The sequence below is a fragment of the Pteropus vampyrus genome, unplaced genomic scaffold (assembly GCF_000151845.1).
Source record: "Pteropus vampyrus isolate Shadow unplaced genomic scaffold, Pvam_2.0 Scaffold70, whole genome shotgun sequence".
NCBI lineage: Eukaryota > Metazoa > Chordata > Mammalia > Chiroptera > Pteropodidae > Pteropus > Pteropus vampyrus.
Window position 1 is genome coordinate 7,115,770 of NW_011888851.1, and position 6,736 is coordinate 7,122,505.

Consider the following 6,736-nt stretch of genomic DNA (forward strand, 5'->3'; position numbering starts at 1 on the left):
ATCCTCCTCCCACACATACAGCAAAGGCATTCTTAGAACCCTTCCCTGCATGTTTCCAAGTCAGCTGCTCCAGCATATTCCAGAGAAGGCCCTCCTGGCCCGCTGCCCACTCAGGGCATGGCCCCATCATTCCTGTCCACACTGACAAGGCTGTCTACTCACCCAACTCCAAGACTGTTCTGTTTATTTTTAACTCAAGGAAAGGACAGAGATGTCTCACCATAACTGTCTTTGGGGAGTTAAGTATCTGATTTTAATGTGTACAAAATATAGAAAATCACTTCTTTTTTTTCTCAATATCTTTTATGAATACCCATTTTTCTCTTTCTAAGTTCATACCAGATGCCTATAAAATTTCTTAGGAGGCCCCTCCTTTTGAAGAGTATTTTGCAAAGCAGATAAGAAGCTGGCATTGATCGAGAATACCATAGGATCATCTGTGGAGAGGAAAACGCAACTGTTACAACAAGACAAAGGGCAAAGGGAAGCCCATTTAGGGATAACGTCAATAAGGAAAACAGCTAATCTCGGAAAGTTCAAGGTTAAGAACATTGCTGAGGCTGTGTAACCATGTTGACCTAAAGAACTCTACAGTTATTTCACATTTTATACTTTTCTAAATGTGTTTGATTATCACAGCAATACTGTGTGGTAAGGAATTAGCCTCATTTTTCAAGTAAAGCCCAGAGAAATTAAATGGTTCATTTAAGTTATCTCCACGAGGTCAGGGCTCAGAATGTTGCTTTCATCACTAGTATACACCCAGAACCTACTCTTATGCCTTGGAACACAGCAAGTGTTCAATACAAAGTTGTTTGAAAAATCTTTTGCCTCCTACTATTTACATTGCTAAAGGATGAAGATGACCTCTTGATGCAATAAGAGGCCCTCTCCCTTCTATTCCACCTTCAGAGGACAATTTGTTGATTGATGACTTGCCAACTTGGGCATCAGCTAAGGGCAACTCTGCTACTCAGTGAGTCAGCTATACAAATAGAGAACCAGGAGAGGGACTCAACATGCCATTTCTGGAATATTTTAACTTAATTCCAATTCAAGGGAGAGATTATATTAAGCAGGCAAATGTGGACACCACAGTATTTATAGAGGATCAGTACTTATAGAAGAGATGTTACTTCTTAAAAATTAAGTCTTAAAAGCTGCTTTCCAAGCTTACAGATAGAACTAACTTAACAGTTTAGCAATAAGAAAATGAAGTATAAGATGAGAATTCCACAGAATTCTATAGACTGGACTTCTGGTAAAAGCCGTATCTGTATAAAATAAAAGAGTATGATAAATCAAAAACTCAGAAGAAAAATCCAGCTGTCTTTTTGTTGATTTCTCATAAAAACAGCCCAACTCTCAATCACAGTACATTTTGTACAACTGATTCATTAACCTCTATTTACATAATGATGCAAGCATTTGAGGCCGCAATTTTCTTTGCAGTAGGCATGTTTTAAAAGTAAATACTATGACAATGCTACACAAGGTATGAAGATACTGAGTGAACAGCGTCATGGGCTTGCTGAACCTCTTAAGATTTTTTCTCCTTTCAGTCTCTGGAATGAATGGGGACTTTCTGGTAATGCCATCTAACTTGGCATTTTAGAGACAAATTGGGAATCACGAGGCATGAAAATGCTTTGCCTATGAAATCATTTTTCTGACTGAATAAGTAAGTGATCTTGGGGGGTGGAACGTGGGGTGGGGTCCATTTAATACTTAATCAGAAGTAGGGAGAACAAAGGAAATATTTAATGCTATTCAAGTTAGTCCTGCACTGAGATATTGGTTCTGAGAGATGATGAGAAAAGAATTTATTTAAAAAGAAAAACCTAAAGAGCGGTTGGTCACAAAAGAGCAACTGATTTTGCCATTTCCCCCCACACTTGTATGTTTCCCTAGAATTTGCTAGCAGGCCACAGAGCTATGGTGGGATAACTAGATATATAAATCTCAGTATCTGACAGGGGCAAACGAGTTCCCAGGTGACACACTAGGGAGTCACTGGCTTAACAGTGGAAGCGGTGGCAGTTTTTCTCTTCGTCAAGACAACAGACAGCTCATAGTCCCCAGAAGAAAAAGGTTATTTTCTTGCCAATTTTGGTCAAAAATACGATTCTTTAGGAAAAATTCAGCAAAGGCTTCTTTCCTCTCCCCTACTCCACCAAGGCAGGCAATAGAATTGTATTTCTACAATGAATGGTTTTAATAATACTTTTTTTTATATATATAAATGTAATCATAAAGGTGAGTTCCCTTTGCTTTGTGAAATGGAGACAAATTGGAATTGATTGCTTATGGAGATTTTGTTCCATATTTTTCTGTATATGCTATGAAATTTCAAAATTATTAGGCTAGAAGGAAACGGGAAAAGTCATTGGATCCACAGTATATCTCCTTGCTCCAAAGTGTGGCCCTTGGACCAGGAATATCAGCATCATCCAAAGGCCTGTTAGAAATACAGACCCTCAGGTCCCACCTCAGATTTAATGAATTAGAATCTGCTTTATTAGAAGATCCCCAGGCGGTTTGCATGCAAATTTGCATCCCTCTTCTTCAGCTGTAACTTCTCCTGAGTCTGAGAAGCACTCATCCAGCCTACAGATGGTTAGTGGTGGTATCTTGAAAATCAGAATTGCTTTGGCCATTGGTAGGATGGGTACCTGGTCAGCATGCTCATACCTGGAGGAAGGCAGGGCCCCAGACCATGTGGACTGAGGGTTCAGGAATAATATCAATCAAGGTGTTATTATGAGAAAAATAGAGAGTGGATGATAAGTAAGCAAATCAAAAGATATTCCCAGGTTTCATTAATTATTAGGAAAGAGCATCTGAGCATCCATGAGGCTCATTTGTGGGACTGTTGCTGTATGCACAGAGAAGGGGAAGCTCTTGGTTTTGAGGTTTTAAAGTTGATGAAATAGAAACCTAGAGCTATCAGGGCTATCACTTGGAGAAGGCTTGCCTGAGAATGAAGAAAACAGTGCTGAAAAGTAGAGAGAGAGATCAAGTCCTCATGACCTCAACTGTGCCCCTGAATATAGGGTCATAAATTCCAGGGGGACACCATCCACACTGTTCCCTCATACAATGTGAATGTGTCCCCTGGAGTTGTGCAACAACGTGGCAGCCCTTCTTGAATACAGCTATGCCTGATCCAAACTTTGGCTCTGGACTTTTGTTATATGTGTCAATAAATTTCTCCTCTTTAAAAATTTATTTTTAAAACTCCTACCTATAAGATAAATAAGATCAAATGCACAGCATGATGATTACAATTAATAATACTGTTATATATTTGAAAGTTGTTAAGAGAGTAGATCTTATCACCACACACAAACAATCATAATTATATGAGGGGATGGAGGTGTTAACTAACTTTATTGTGGTAATCATTTTGCAATATATATATATGTACCTAATCATCGCATTGTATACCTTAAATGTACATATGTTATATGTCAATAATATCTCAATAAAACTGAAAAACAAACAAACAAAAATAAATAAAGACAGGAATTAAAACAAAAAAATAAAATTTATTTTTGATTTAAGACAGTTTGAGATAGATTTCCTGTAACTTGTATTTAACTAAAAGACTGATAACACTCATGGGGCGGGGGCGGTTTCAAAATACTCACACGATGTTCATATCCAGCCCCAAACCTTCTCCTCTACAACAGACAGACTCTGATATGGCCCACGTGAGGATGAGGATGGGGGAAGGCAGTCAGGAGTATGCATTCTTATGCATCGCTGGAAATGAATAAATTCTGTATAGAAGGGCAATTTGGCAATTTCCCTTACTATTTAAAGTATATACCATTTGGCTTAGTAACTCTACTTCTGCAAACTGATACTATAGATAAATTAGCACGTGTGCCCAGAGACATATGTTCAAGAATATATAATTAAGTATTGTTGCGATGGCAAAGATCATACAGCCAAAATGTCCAACAACTGTCCAACAATTAATTATACAGCCAAAATGTTCAACAATAGGTAAATGATGATCCATCTAAACAATATAACAAACATTCTGTAGCTATTAAGAAACGTGCAGCTCTACATTTGCTGTCCCAGAATAATTCCCAAATGAAAAAAAGTAAGGTATGGAATAATATGCATAGAATGCTACCATTCATGTGAATAAAAAGCATAATAAGCATATGTGTGTATATACACATTTATGTGTATACATACATATGAATATACATTTACATAGGAATAGAATATCTTTATAGAAACTTAATAATAGTTGTTTCTGGGGACGGGTCAGGGTTGGGAAAGAAACCAACTTTATATACTTTAAGTTTTCTAACTATTATTTGCATCCATTATACATTTAATGTCTTGGCATACACTGGAACGTTCCCTCCTTTTAGAACTACTGACGTAGAGAAGATGCGGATCCATGTCCCTGGCAAGATATCTGGAGACTGAGAGATGAGCAGCCTCCTCTTCTCTAATTAGACCAGGAGCTGAGCATATCATAGCCACTCAAAAATTCTTGAAAAATCACTGAAGAACTGTAATCAGAGAGGATGGAGCTGCAGGATCAGGAGTGGGAGTTGCTTTCCCCAGGAGCAGGAGTGTAAAAAGTTTGGGCCCTGGGAACATCTGTTTTGCTGTTAGCATGCTGCAGGGCAGGAAAGGTTCCCAGATGTCCATCCATCAAAGCAATCCTATCACTGATTTCTTCCTCTCACATGGCCAGAATCCTCAAATCCTCAATGGCCTCTGGCCTGCCTTACTGGCCATTTCGAATTACTGAGCCCTCCTCAGAACACCACTTTCATTTCTGAAGATCTTCCCCTCTAATATCTGTACAGCTGGAAACATTTAAAGCTTCAAGCACAGTTTAAATGAAAAGTATAAGCAAGGCTGTTTGTTGATGCCGAAGCTCTGACTCTCCCGATAACCTGAGGGTTAGATGGTCTCTGGCATGAGTCTGGGATGCTCTGCAGAGGCCAGCATATGCTCGATGACAGTGAAACACAAACACAGGAACATTATCAGGGTGACCTGAAACATTCACAGCCACGTCAACCCACACAGTGACAGCTGCTGTTGGGGGAAGCCCAGAGACTGGCATTTGAGGTTGCTATCATTTTACTGCTTTAAAATGTGTAACCTTAGTGTGATGATGCTTTTGTTTCCATTAAGCTATAATTCACCCACAAATTAACCTCTGCTGCATTGATTCAGTTAAATGATGTTTTAACAATAGTTCTGACCTCGACTTTGAGAAGTAGAAACTCATTCTCTTCCTCTTTTTCCCCAGCAAAGACTGTCCCCCTCACTGGCCCAAATTACATGTTTTACTGGTTATAAAAGTAATTGCTGGCAACCCTCTGAAACTGATGTGTGTTTATATGTGTATATGTATGGAGCAATAGGGAAGTGAGTGGGGAAGGTGGCACATGATTGCTATCAGAGAATACAGAATTGATTTTGATGCTTTCTCTAATGAACATTTACAAACATTGCACTTTATACCTTTCCAGGCCGCAGACTTCTCATCTGCACACCCTCCCTGGGGAATTAGATAGACGGTCTCAGAATTTCTTGCACTGCATCATCGGCACTTGGACCAAAAGCAGCCAAAGAGGACGGGTGGCATCTAAAAGATCTAGAGGTTTTGTTGTTTTTTTGATTACCACTGTTGGATTTGTGTGTTTTAACGTTTTACGATGTCTATCTTAGGAAATGCTTAGTAAATACTTACTGAACTGAGCACCTTTGTCTCTATTCTGCCTGCGTATGAGACCGTGTTCAGTTTAAACATTAAAAAACAGTGCAAGTGTGAAATTCTGCAGAACATCCAATTTAAATGTATTCAAAATGGATTAGAGTCTATTATTTACTATTGTTTATTGGTGAGCTGAAAAAAAATGCAGTTCTTTTCATTTTGGGGGATTTAGAAACTACACAGGCAGCTCCAGTTTAAAAACTTGCTAGGGGCCTCTTGAGTTTGGGCAGACTGTGACAGAAGTCCAAGAGGACTACTCTTTGTACCTTGGTGTCTACAGAAATAGCATTACCTTTGTTTCACTCTAAGCCTTCCCACGTCCCTCACTTACCCCACAGGACAAGATACAAAGTCATGACAGGTGCCGAATGCTCCATCTGCCCAGAGACTCGCTTATGCAGATCAGTCTGGGCAGCCACAAACAGAATCTGAGCCTGTTCACTTTACATATGGTCAGTTAGCATGTGGTTGGGTTAGACTGGATTATGGACAATGATCCTAACAAAATACCCTGAACAGTCTAAGACCAAGTCTGAGTCTTTGTTATACCTCCTGCAACAATGTCAATGCTTGGCATATAGTAGGTACTCAATAAAGGCTAATTGAATGAATGAATCGATGGACGGATGGATGAAGTAAAAAACAGGACTAAGTCCTTTTTAAGGAACCTGTTAAACCAAATCCATGGCAGCATCTAATTTTAATTCCAAGAAATGAATTTGAGGAGTTCACAGGTCAGGTGCAAGGAGGAGAATGAGAGTACTGGCTAATAATTCCTTACATGTAAAAGTACTTCTTTAGCACTTCCATTTCCATTATCTCATTTAATCCTGACAACAACCTTATCATGTATATTAAACAGGTACCATCAACCTCATTTTATAGATGAGGAAACTAAGGCTTGAGAAATTCTGATTTAACATCTTAATACTAAACAGAGCTAGGATAAAACTCTAACATCTTTCTACTTCATCA

General features: G+C 38.9%; 1 protein-coding gene across 1 annotated transcript in view; it reads right to left on the reverse strand.

The window, feature by feature from the left end:
- The window catches only part of TMCC3 (transmembrane and coiled-coil domain family 3), a 238,759-nt gene that overhangs the window by 117,242 nt on the left and 114,781 nt on the right, over window positions 1-6,736 (reverse strand). The gene's annotated exons all lie outside the window — the stretch shown is intronic.